We start from the raw sequence: 14040 nt of genomic DNA on the forward strand, positions 1-14040 counted from the left end.
CATTTTGACTCCATCAAACGCTTTCTAGCTTTCCTTTTCTTCACCTCTACTTCATCTTATTTTTTCCCTATGAAAACAACTGAGCACCCATGAGCTGGCAAGTCTCCTCTGTGATTCCGGTACTGTCATGGGATGGCTCACGTCCAAGCTCCACATTGGGTCGTCTCACTGTGGATACTACAGCACTTCCAGCTTAAGCTCCAGGTTGGAGAGGCCACCAGCAGCAGGGAATGGACTACATGTCTTATTTCTCCCCCTCGAGACAGTTCCGCATCATCCATGTACGCAAAGAAATCTGCAAAATCACTGAGAAAGACCTTAGACAGAGGCCTGAATGATAACAAAAAAAGTCATCACCCTCCCAAGAGGATGGACTTCTCTCCCATTTTCAGCAACATTAGGGTCTTCAGCAGTAAACTCCTTTTCCAGCTGGGAATAACTCCTGTTCAGCTCCATCAAACCTAGCCTGATGCATGAGCAAAGCCATTGCATGCCAATTACATTCACAATCCAACTGAAGGCACATGCATTTAGCTGCTTAACATCATCTCCAAGCAAAACTACAAGCTCTTCCACAAGAATCACAGTCAGCACCCACCAGTTCTTCCCACCGTGATGTTCTCACACCTTGTGCATGAGCTGAGAATAAACATGAAGCAACAGCATAGATGGAAATGTCTCTCTTTTGGTTAGCGTAGGAATCCTCAGCACTCAGCCAGCAGCAACTATCTCCAGCCTCCTAAAAAAAAGCCCAGAGCAGGAGGAGGGCATTCACCCCAGCCCTGCATACCCCAGGGACAGCCGGGGAGATGCCACTTTCAAAGACATACCACCTTAAAGGACAATCCTTCAAGATTGCAGGGTGCAGGCACTGAACGTGCTGCTCACTTGCTCAAAACAGAACTGAGCTGTACCCGTTGTGTTGCACTGGTGAGAAAAGCACAGAGTTTGGGCAAGGCTTAAGCACCAGGACAAACACTGTCCTTGACCGCTGAAAAGCCCCTGTGGGTCCCCCCTCAAAGTGCCTGGCCAGAACAAACCTGGCGCTGCCGGGGCAGTGCAGCCAGCAATAAAAGTCCCTCTGCTGAAATGGTGGCAAGCCATCTGATACTAATCCTGTGCCTCCGGCAAACAAAACCTCCCAGGCGTTGTGAAATATCCACAGTTATTTACTGGTTTGGTCACCTGGAGAAATTCCTCCAGCCAGGGCCGGTCAAGCACTCCATGTTCTTGCATGACCCAGGCAGCAAAGGTTAAAGGCCATTATAGCAATGTAATGGGTTTTTTAACTAGCACTCTGGAAAGCCTGACGCGCCGCTTTCTAGAAAATGTTTCAATTTAGGCTTCGGTAGGAACCACAGAGCAAGGAAAATATTATGCTTGGACCATCACTCTTGTAGTGTCTTGCCGCACAGGTTCCAGGTGACTTGCTTGTGTCTGGAAATGACTTTGGATTTGAGGTGGCTAGAAAAGAGGAGAAGAGGCATGCTCTGTTCCTGCACTGCATATTAGTGTTCCATATGGGTGCAGAGCCAAAGCATATGGACCTCCATCTGTTAGGCAGGCCTGGCCTGGCCCCGCGGATGGTTTATAATGCGCGTAGATTCATCCAGATTTGGGATTCCTCCAAAGCAAGAGGCAAGCCAATGACTCAAATATTGTGTAAAGCCATTGAAACTAATGGCACTAAACAACAGTCATTTGTCTCCTGTTTGATTTTACTTGCTGTAAAATAATGAATTAGTTACGGGGGTGGGTGCATGTTGTGTTATGGATGGAAGCTTTGAAGGAAACATGGTTAAAAGAAAACAAAACAAAAACCATCCTAGTTATTTCTGTATCAGCTTACCGCAACGCGTTAGTCCCCAGAAAGTAAGCTGTGTCCTTCGACTTCAATAGCATGGCATTTATGCTCCATCCGTGATCAGATTTAAAGAGGTTTGCAAGCATAATTCAGGAAACCTCCAACGACAAGTTCAAGGAAGCTGGAGAAAGGACTCTTGAAGTTCTTCCATAACTAAGACAACTCTAGGAAAAACTAACTTTGCTCCTACATATTCTATATTAACCACAAGCCCCGGACTTGGATGTCTTTAAAACAAATAATGAGCCCCCAAAACTCCACATCTTAGCATGCAACGCTGTTCCTTGCGTCGAGAAGCCAGTGTGTGGTAGGACACATCCTGACCTGGCTGAAGTCAAGAGGCAGCTTCCAGTGAGCCCAGCAGCACCACGATCTCACCCACTGCTTCAGAAAGTTGCATCACTGTTTCGAAGGATGGATCTTGGCAGCTCGATTTCAGGCACCATGCTGGAAAAATTTCTGCTGAATTTTTCTGCAGAATTGTGTGGGACACATGATTAAAGCCATGGGATGACCGCCAAGGAGATGGACTATTGTATCAGCCCCTGGGAGAGTTCATAGCAGAAAAAAACCTCTCTCCACTAAAAGAATTAATTACCACGCATGTTAGCTCTGTGGTTTGGGGAAATTACTGTGGCCTGATTTCCTTCAGCGCTTTTATTCCTGGCTGGAGACCAGGGGAGTTGTTGAGGTTGCTGACTTAAGACACCGTAACAAATGCCTAGAAATGACTGGGCAGGCATTATGATTTGTAACCTGCATGTCTCACCTGCCTCGAGTACGGGCTTCACGGCGTCTTTTCTCAGGATATTATGGAATGGGCAGATTCACAAGCACACCGACCTGCTCCTGGGCTTTCCAGGACAGACCAGGAGGGCACAGATTTCTTGGCTGAAAACCGTCTCAGAAGCCAGGCAGCTCTGAGCATCCTGTGGGTTATTTTTGGAAGAAGTCATTCTGGTAATTGCATATGTTAAATGAAACGCAATTAGGGATGGAGAGAAGGTGTTGCATGTGTGTTGGAATAGGAGGCGGCTAGTAGCCGAAGGATCTGTTGAAGACATGGACCCCTGAGCATGCTGCAGGGCAAAGGGGGCAGAGAGGAGGTGCTGCAGGGGTGCGCGGTTATTTGTGAGTGTTTAATGTGAAATGGGGTATGGAAACGCTTGCATCTGTGATGTGTCTTTTATGGTCTTCCCAAGTTTTTAATTAAAAGTGCAATAAAAGCATGGCTATAGAAAACCAGGATGTTTTTAAAATCATCTGCTATAAATTGGTGGGTTTTTTTTTTTTTGGGGGGGGGGAAGAAAATCAAAGCACAATTGTTTGTATAAAAGCGTTCAGGACACTGTGTTCACATGGAGAAATAAATCCTTTGGGAAAGGTTTTCCTGTTAGGAAGCATGTGCTGCACAAGATAAAATGCAGGGGGGCTTCTGCGCCCCCACAGGGATCTGCCGGGTGGCTGTTTTGCCGTCAGATACATCTGGCCGCCAGAATGCAGTGCATGCCAGAGGATGGGGAGCGGGACCACGCACCAGGAGGTGGGATGTGGAGAACATTGGGATTTGGGCTGGGATGATCTTTAGATGGCTCAGAGGGGTTTCAGCTGTAATTTCCGAGATGATACAGCATGATGTATTTTGTTCTTCGTGACAGATGCATTAAGATAATTTTGCGCAGCACCTGTTGCCTCTGACAGAGGCCATGGCAGGGAAATGCTGGCACACAGTCGGGGGCAGTTAATGAGGTCCGGAGAGGTGGCTGCAGGGTGTGCAGGCATCATCTCTGGCTGGTTTGAAGGGGTTATATGAGTTTGGGGGAGTTCATGGCCTTGCAAGGGATCAGAGGTTTGCTGCTTACTGCTGTGGGTACTCAGTCTGTCTGGAGATAAGTGCAGTGGGCATCTCTGTGAGCTGGACCATCCCCGGAGGCATTTAAAAAGCACATTGATGTGACGCTTAGCAACACGGTACGGTGATGGACTTGGCAGTCCTGGGTTAACCATTGGACTCGATGATCTCAAAGGTCTTTTCCAACCTAAACAATTCTATGATGTCATGATTCTAAGATTCATGCCTGTGCGTATTCACATTTCTCAGCAGAGAAGGGAACCCTGGGCCAACCACCCCAGCGCTCCCTGGCTTTCTCCATCACTCCCATGACCTTGGTGCCTTTAGATCTTAGTTTGCACTGTGCCTGCTACTTAGCTTTCTGCAAGAAAAGAACTGCCTATGCCTCAAAATGGTCCTTGCTGCTCCTGCAGAAGCATCCTGGGTGGGTTTTCTTTCTGCCTTCCAGCAGAATTCCATGAAAGCCCACAACAGCCATGGCTCCAAGCAGGCCCCGAGGACTAAGGTTCCCTGAGCTTATAGTTTAAACGGAGATTAGCTTCTAAAATTTAACAAGGATCTCTGTGAAAACAGAGTCCCAAGGATAAAACAACAACTGAAAAAAAAGAAGCCCATTGAATACCCATCCAATTAGGGCTTCCAACTGATCCTCATTAAACATCCACTCCTGACAGTGCAGTTTAGATTAGAGTGGTGAAAAATCCCCTTGAAAAGGCAGATTGACATTTTGCAGAGGAGTGTTTTCATAGTAATACTACTGGCTTTAAACCCCCAGCTTCTACCCTAACATGGAAAAAAAACCCAGAAAACAGCTGGGATTGGCATAGGGGTGAGGAACAGCCATGCTGGCTGACAGGGAAACTCCCGGTGAGCCAACTCCTTGCTGCAGTGGATGCACGCAGCCCCCGGGCTTGGCTCTCCACACGTACGGTCCTCGAAAGGGAGCATTTAATAAGATACAGAAACTGGATTTTTTTGGCTGAGCTGAATATGAAATCGCCATGGCAACCTTTCTTCTGAGGTGATCCGAGTCAGGTAGCAACAGCAGAGATGAGTTAAAGGTCATCCCTGCAGAGGAAGATGGGCACTGGTGGAGCACTTTAACAAGTCCCAGGGGAGGTGGCATTTACAAACCACCTGAAGGGCTCAGCCAGATCCGTGAAGGGAAAGAAATCCGATAGCAGCAGTGATTTGGGATGCTCCTGACTGAGAAGCCAGCAGCATCTACCAGCTAGTCAGCAGTGCCCAGGCATCACCTCCATGAGGGCACAAGGAGCCATGAGGCGTTGGTCCAGCCCCAGGTCTCCAGGACCTGGAGAAGGGCTGGCTGGGAGGTGGGAAAACCTTCACAAGCAAATGCTCCTGCTCTGGAGCAAAAGCAATAGCTACGTGCAAGAAATGAGACCTCACACTCCTGTAGGGAGATACAGGGAGAAAATAATTTCAAAAATCATCTAAGACTAATTGCAAACTGATTTTCACTGGGACTTACACTTCCAAATGCCTGAGGTTCTTTGAGAAACATCCACTCCCGCTTCGGATGAAGGGCTCAACACGATTTATGACAATGAGCCAATGCTATTATCCTCACTCCACAGATAAGGAAAACAGAGGCACGGAGGGTTTTACCGTCATCTCCATAGCTAAAGCCAGGCACTTAAAAATACAGCTTGGTGCTCAGCGAAGGCAGGTGCCCTGTATTTCTACAAACCATTTAGCCAAGCGCTCACACATGGCAATCTGGGCATTGCAGGGTCGGGGTGGCTCAGCCCGAGTGACCCACCGCAGAACAGGCGGCAAGCTAGCGGCAGGGCCAGAGCCAAAATCCCGGGTTTCTTGGCTCCTGGACCTCCTTTTATCACACCAGCATAGCATTTTCAGGTGGCAGCCACCGGGCAAAGGCGTGCAGCAGAGACAGCCCAGCCTGTGCCAGACCTGGGTGTGCAGCAGATTTGGGGACACTCACCCCCTCCCCAGCTGGGTCATGGCAGCCCTGAGTAGGGATGAGAGAGCAGGGCAAACACCCATGAAAGGCTTCTGCCATTTGGGGATGCTTCCCTCTCCTGGGAAGGGATAAAAAGTTCTGGAGCTGATAATTCTAGAGTTTGATCTTCCTCCCAAACCACAACACTTTTTTGCAATAATACCTATGGGAATCCTTCTGTATGCCATCTATTTTTGATTTTCTTAGGTTTCTCTGGTTTTCAGGGTCTTTTTTCAGTCTTTTTCCCTGCAGCCATGAGGGCTAGAAACTTGCAGGTTTTGTTGTGTTAATAAAAGCTGAGCATCTCAAATAGTCTCAAGTTCAAGAGCTGTGACTTCAAAGACCCCATATATCACGTGATCTGCGAAAAAAGTTGTACAAGCTCACAGCACTCCTCTTCCCCACCCCTGCAAAGCTCAGCTGTTACCCAGAGCTCACATCACACTCTCAGCCATCATTTACTTTCACCTCCTCCATGGGTGCAGCTCCTGGGTGAGGACCTTCACTGCTAGATATCAGGTAGGAAAAATCTCCTCGGGGTAGGCCAAATGACTGGAAGAGAAACCTTCTGTAAGTTCAGAAGATCCTTAAGATCTTGGCCTCGCTGCTGTGGAGCGGAGACCTTGAGAGCCAGAGCTCCCCCAGCAATTTTAAGCAAACTCCAAATGGAAACTCCTACCACCTCACCTCTAAGCCCCTTTGCTTGTTGCACACATTTCAAGTCCTGCTTGCACACATTACACCGGTGGATTTGTCCAACCCAATGTGTATTTACTTGCAGCAGAAATGTCTCTTTAGCTCTCTTTTGGAGGGAAGAGATCAAGAAAAGGTGGATCTGAAATGAAGCCCAAAGAAAGGGCACTGGGGAGACCATGGTCTGCAAAACACATGGAGGCTGCAACCTTCCAGACCCCGGGAGTTCGCTGGTTCTTGCTGAGATTTCTGCTTCTCTAACCAAAGCCACGTGCTCGCCACTGGCCCCAGACCTCCCTGCTGCAAACCCATCTGAACACAGCATTATACAACTGCTTTGTGCCTGTTCCTCTTCCCAGAGAATGGGACAAAATAAACCATTCTGCTCTGCTTGTGAGAAGGGTCAGCCTGCACCTTCCTCAGCCATTAGAAGCTGGAGTTGCCATTCGACTTGTCATCAGAGCTGCTCTAATTTGAACTAATGACTGGGAAACTCATTGCTGATTACAGGGCACTGCCAGACTCCGAGCTGCCAGCGTGCAACCGCAACAAAAAAAAACAATCTCCCCCCCAGACTGGTAGGATAATATTTCATAGCGTTGCCAAAATGGACTTCAGCCATTTATTTTGACAGCTGTAGTTTTAATTATTTATGATAAGATTTTACAGTGTGCTGGTAAATGGACTGCAAGGCATTTCATAAAAAAAGAATGAAGTCTTGCAGTGGGCTTGTCTCAGGGCTGTAATAAACCAGGAGGGAGAAATGTGGGAAGGCTGTACCAAAGGCAATCTTCTACAGACTGCAAGGAAACGCTGTTTCCTTTTGGACATCTCAACAGTTATCATAAAGCTGAGTGTGTGGACAGTTCAAAACTTTGAGGCAGGACACAAATTTGCTCTTTTTTAAGAGTGCAGACTTCTTGCAGGAGGGAGGGAACCTGTGAGCAGGAAGATCAGTGTGCCACATCCCTCTGCACCTTATAATCCCATCCTACCCACCAGGCAGGAGAAGAACATTCCCTCTGCGGTGTCTCAGCATTTTCTTTTTTTCAGGAAAGACAAAAGCCACCATTTTCTCAGCAGAGAAAGCTACACAAATACACATACACACGGATTTAGAAAGACTAAAACGTTTTCAGCCTGTCCAACACTCACCCGTGATGCTGAAAAGCCCCACTGGCATCACAAATTGGATATAACAGACCCTGGTCCCCCCTACTAACTGCAACGCTTCAGTGAGGGGCTGTGGGATCCACGAGACACCTCACAGGTCAGATTAGATACACATGCCTGAAAATTGCAGGTTGGATCTTCTCGACACGACTTGGCTTTCCTTGGTCAAGAACATCTGTAAAAATCATGTTGTTCCCCCGGAAAACTTCAAGCACATGGAGTTAAAAATTTCATCAGAAGTATATTTAATGGGAATTTTTTTCCCGGTGGTACTAGGCAGGCCTCAAAATCCATGAACTTGAGGAGGTAATTTAGTATCTCTGCTGCAGTTCTTCATTTTCTAAAGGAGGAGAGGAACAGTAGCCCACCTTGTTAAAGCTCTCAGAGATAGATTGCTGGAGAACATTAAATAAAAGCTCACCGTTACCGTTATACAAGGGAGCACTCGAGGTCTTGCCATTCTCTTGTGAGGTTGAATTTGCACCATCGTTGGTGCCTGGTTAATCTGTGCCCATCGCAGAGGTTGTCCCAGAGATACTGCAACCACTGCTTTAGTATTAGTCAGAGGGGACCCATCACTTCAGAAACGGTTTTAAAGAGGAACATGAAATGAGCTGAGACTTAACACCTGCACATCAAGAGAAGATAGATGTAAAAAATAAATCAGTATCTCAGGCAGGGGGTCAGGCTAATCATCTGCGGGTTCTGTTTGCTTGGGTGTGTTTCTAGCACAGCAACCAGATTAGATTTTGCCCATGTTAAAAAGAAAGGCAAGTTAGTACATCTGAATGTTTTGAGACAGGGTTCAGGAGAGATCCTTGCTCTGGCAAGTGCCTTCTGCCACGATTTTCCTCGCAAGAGATACCCCTTTTGCAGCGAGACACAGCTGTGCCATGCCCGCGCCGGAGGACAGGAGCTACACTCCAACTCCAAGCCCACCAAACTTCAGTAGCTGGCTAAGCCATCCCTGAGCAGTGCTTGCGCATCTCTGCCGGCCGCCCCCCTCCGTGGTCATTTACAGCGATTTAAAGTCCCACCAGGTCATTTCCATGGTCATACTGAATTGATATAAATGACTGCAGAATATGCAGGGCAGAGGAGACTTAGACCGGCACTCAGCAGAGCGTTTTGTAAAGAGGATTAGCAGCTGGGGGGGGGGGGGGGGGGCAGGTTATTATCATTAACGATGTCAGAAGGGAGGCAAGCAGAGAGTTCAGCGTTTAGTATTTTGACAAAAGCCACAGGGTCCAGATTTGCAGTCAAATTCTACAAAATGTTCTGTGCTGAGGCTTGAAAAAACAAGGTAAAGTGTTCATTATACTAATAATTTCCCGTTAACGTCAAGGCAGGTGAACATGGTATCTAACACTTGGTCCCCCGCTAAGGTTTTGGCAATTGCAAATGCTAAAAAGACCAGTGAGACTACACAGGTTGCAGCGGTAGCAGCAGCATGCTGCTGGGGATTCAAAAAGGGCTGCTAATTGCCCAAACCTGCCAAGAAATTGTTTGTGCCCTGGCTCTTGACCTCCACGCAGCCTGAAATCCAGAGTGCTCTGTCTCCAACATCAAACACACACCTGGGAGAATGCATTTGGACCAGCCGTGGCAGCCCCAGCTCTAGTGTGATGCCTGAACATGCAGCACTGACAACTGCAACACATCTCTGCAGAAGGCTGCGATGCTCCTCTGAGCCTCATATTGCTGTAAAGGGTGTTTTCTTCTGCAGCTCCAGCTCCTGAATCTGAGCCCACGCACAGTTTTCACTTTCAAACTCCCAACTAGAAGACCTTGCAGCGTCAGGGTGTGCAGAGAAGTGTGCAAACAGGTGCCCACTGAGATGCTCAACTTAATCAGGAGACAAGCCTATACAAAACACAATAAAGTACCAACAAGTAAAGAAACAAGCTTCATTTGGAAACTTTTCAAACCCTTTCAAGCCAGTGTTTTTGCTCTTGAGTGCTTGAGAGCCTGAGGAGGCACAGGAGCACCAGTAGTGCAGAACATGGGCCTGGAGGCAGCAGGTGGAAGGGAAACTTCGAGCTGTGATGCAGAGAGGGAAGCAGGACTCATTGTTTCATGCTCCCTAGAGAGAGATCCTCGCTCATTTTTTTGCTCTGCTAAAAAGCAGTCTGCTTGACCTAGGGCAAGCCGTTTAACTTCTTCCATTGTAGTGAGCCTTGGTTGTTGCTGAAAGGATGAGACACACATCTCCCACCGGCCCCCCAGGCATCCTTGATTCCTCACCCGATAGCCACTCCAGAGTGTTCACAGCCCTTCCAATGCAACCACAATATTGGTTTACAAACTTTATTTCCAAGCCAGTCCGGTGCATCTCAGTTTTCCCTAAAATAGGACACCTCCACTCCCTATTCTGGACCTTCAAGGCTGGCTTCCCCCATCCCAGGGACAGCAGCAAGATGGTCACAGGGCTCAGTGACTGTTACTTCATTCTGCAGTTTCAAACCTGGGAAATGTAGGTCATTAATCTTCAGCATGACCTACATTCGCAGCTCCAAATAAACCCCTTTTGCCAGTGTTGATGTTTTCTAGCTTCAGGTTGAATCTGGAATACACACACGAATGCCCTGCTGTGCCTGGGTGTCCAAGGAGGGAAGTTAAGACCGTGCCTAAGCAGATGCTGCCTGGACCAGCCGTGTCCTGCACACACGGCTGCAACGATGCCCTGCCCGAGCCAACAGCAAACTGGGTCTGTGTGAAGGTACCTACTCACACACAACTGTCTGTATTTTCACCTTACAGGAGAAGGATGAACAACAATTTTTTCAGGAATGTTGTCATTCCTGTTGTCTTTCTGACCGTAATACTGACTGGATTTTGTGCACAGAGGGAAAGGAAAAGCCCTCAGATCCCTGCTGCATTCGCCAGGTTTGGGAGGGCATTATAAATGGTGCTAGACTATTACTGGTACTCTTTCCATATGTTAAACACAAAAGAAAAGACAGAATTATCTGAAGAAAGAAGAATGGGGTGATAAAAGGGGGGAAAGAGAAAAAGGAGCTTCCTTGTACACTCTGGGGACAAAGCATGAGATAAAAAAAATCATTCCTAGTGCCCACATACCCTGGGGAAGGCACATAATGGTGAACAGGAGCCACCCAGGTCACCTAGCTGTGCTTGGTGGCCTTTGAGTGACCCAGTAACATCCGAAAGGACAACAATGTTCACCCAGGGCACGTCTCCAAACCCAGGATAGCCTGGCACCAGGATTACGGCATGGCTTGAAGAGCTGGGGGAACACAAATAGCTCCAACTCTCTTCTAAACTCTTTATTTCAAGACTCAGGTGCATTGACAAATCACCATTGATGCTCCTCTTCTTCCCATCAACAGCTTTCTGAGGCTGCCCAGGGAGAGCCGTATTTGTCACTGATTTCTGCTTGTTATCGGCTGACGGGAAACAGGTCAGGCACCTCGGTTTGATTTAGGACCAGCACACTTGCTGCATGCAGCACTGATCCCAGCACCAAGGGTCTGGCTCTGACCAGCACAGCCTCCCAGTGCCTTCCCAGGAACCACACACCCCTTCTGCCCTTCCCCAGCTCTTTCATCATGTCTTGTTTATGTTTGGGTCCCATATATCATGTATAAATGTAGGTCATTGCAAAGACCGTGTCTCAGCAAGCTGTGAAATCTCAGCTTAGCCTCCTGTCTTATGTGCAGGAAGATTTTCTCACCTCCTATCGCTCCAGGCTGCTGCTACTTTGAGTTATTCCTTCTCAGTGAGTCCGTGCTCCCCAGCAAATGTCAGGAAAACTCATGGCAGCAGTGATGGCAAATACCCTCTGACAATGTAAACATTACAGGCTGCAGACATCCTTGGGAAGAAAAGGAGGTTGAGTTGTGACAGACTCCAGCATCTCATGTGAGTATCTTCCATGCAACCGCCTATCCACCATCCCCAACACCATTAAAACCTCTTTTTAGTTCGTGTCCCTTCTGTGCACTGGAGTGAAAAGAAAATCAATCTGTCTCCTATACATGAGGCATCGATATTCTTGGAAGCAGTGGGATAGCTCCACGTTTGTGTTGGTGGCAGTGGCAGCAGGATCCATCCTTCTGGCTTTTTATTGCTGGGTGGGCAAAGGCAAGAAGGCAAAACAACATCTCCATGTACTGAGAATGAAAGAAGGGCTTGTCGGCTGGGAACTGGCAACACACGAAATCCACCTCTACCGTCGTCTCGGCAGCACCGCAGCTGAACTGGTTGTGTTTCTGGCAGGAATCCTCCCTCCATCTTCCACTCATGGTTAGCGTGTGCTTCACCAGAGCCTAACGCAGGCTGAAGGACACCAAGCTGTGAAACCCCCTGGGTGCTCAGAGGTCCCACACCAATTTCCAAAGACCCCACTGACGAGAGCCGGCCTGTGGCATGTGATGAAGAGAAAGATGGAACCACTGAGTGAGGTGGTGTAATGTATGGGCCACGGTAGAGATGCAGCACCAGGGTCTGAGCTGACCACAACAGCCAAGGCAGCAGGAACAGATCCTTCCCCCGGCTCTTCAAGCCATGCCGTGTCCCCTGCGTGTCCCCTTCCTACCTTCATCCCAACAAGGCTTCTGAGTCAACAGGACATGTTTTGCTCTGTGCTAAGTAAAGGTAGCTCCTAAAAAGGTCTCGTGCATTTTTGGGACGGTCAAAGATGTGGGGTGCAAAAGCTCAGCACTGCAGCACCGCAACCGCTGACCGACACCCCACCTGCGAAAAATGCAACGCTTGTATTCTGCATGCAGGTTGCCTCTGTTCATACTATTTATATTAGGCCTTAATATGCTTCACTGAAGTGTTTTCAGGTTCTGCAGAAAAACAAAATGCCAGAGGAAGCCTAAAATGCTGGGTTCCTACTGTCCTTCCTCAGCTTTCAGCTTTTTAGACAGCACATCAGAAAAGGAAGATAATGAAGCTGCTACTATTACTAATGCCTTCCACATTATTCGAGTTGCAGGGAACAATTAAACGGCATAAATGACATGCTGCTACACTTGGGTACGCTGCCAAAGTGCTGCTTGATTCACCTTCACTCCTCTACTTCTGTTCTTCCCCACCTGCTCCCCATCAGAAGGCAAGGCACAGCCGGTTTGCTCCGCTTCTTCTGAAATTCAAATCAAAGAAAACTCCAAACGCTCCGAGTTCCTTTCAGAAAAGTAAAATAAAATGAGTGCAGAAACCGTCACCTTCCGGAGGCTTTTGCCCCGTAACAGCAGCAACCCCTTGATGCCTCCAGCGCAGGGCAAATTGCACAGCAGCTCTCCCTGATGGGAGGAGACCCACCTTACACCCGGCTGCCTGTTCTGCTGCTGAAAAGCCCAGCAGGTCTCCTCAGTTCTCTGTCCAAGCTTTTATGAGCCAGACTCATTAATCACCTCTCCCTCACCAAGAGAGACCTCACTACAGACTCCCTGCTTGCCAGCTCTGGATTGAAAAGAGATGGATGCGGTTCCCAGGCTTTTGACCCGAGGTTTCTTGGAGCTTTAGGTTTTGCAGCCCTCTGTGCAGGACGGTTATGTCCTGTCCAACTTGTGAGGCCCTGGGTAAGAGATGGAGCTCTGTGAGGTCTTTCCTGTGGCTCAGGCTGCGCCGGCTGGCACGAGCTGCAAGCTAAGCCTCACCGAAAGCCAACCGGCCATGCAGCACGTAGCGATGCCAAGCCCAGCCACACAGCTAAACGGCTGAATAACGCTGCCCTGGCACCGGGGTACACAGTGTCATTCATTTTATGGCTGGAAGCAGCCAGGCAAAAGCATCTTCTAGGGCTAGGAAATGCACACACCAGCACTGAAGCTGCTGGAGGGTTTTGCCTTGTATCGTGAAGTTCTGGACATGCAGCTTCCAAAACACGCGTGCCACCAGTGCCCCTGGGAGAAGCGCAGCCACAGTGCAAGCACTGGGATAGCACTTAAAGTGCTGCGATTTGGGGAACCTGCATAACTCAGAAACCTTCAGCCCACAACTATGTCTTTACACAAGCTGCCAACTCTGTTTTGGATCTGTAGGCTTGTGCCTTCTTCACTGGGCTTCCTTCTCCACCTGGGTTTGACAGATGAGGGCTGGGGTGGGAGGAGTATCTTCAGCAAGAAAAGCACCTGGTAGGCATTAGGTCACTTGATAAGATGCAGGGGGTGTCAAGACCAGAGAACTGTAAGTGACACAAGTGGAGTAACTACTGCAACTGCTACAAGGTGGCGGGGAGATGCTTCATTAGCCAGGAGCTTGTGGACAATAGAGGAGATTAGCACTTGATCAGGATGGATCTCTAGGGGCTTCCCAGGCACAGGTAAGGCAGAGAAAGAAGCTTGGGGTTTTTCTGAGTACCTAGAAGATGTTTTGGATTTACCTTTAAGTGAAGCCAGCGGTGGTATCAGAAACTGTGTGTATATACTTGCTTCTGGCCCCTGTCTCTGGGTGGTTTGGTAATGCTCTGGAGTGGAAATGGGATGCCTGAAGCATCCAGCTTTG

The sequence above is a fragment of the Falco biarmicus genome, chromosome 7 (genome assembly GCF_023638135.1).
Source record: "Falco biarmicus isolate bFalBia1 chromosome 7, bFalBia1.pri, whole genome shotgun sequence".
Taxonomy (NCBI): domain Eukaryota; kingdom Metazoa; phylum Chordata; class Aves; order Falconiformes; family Falconidae; genus Falco; species Falco biarmicus.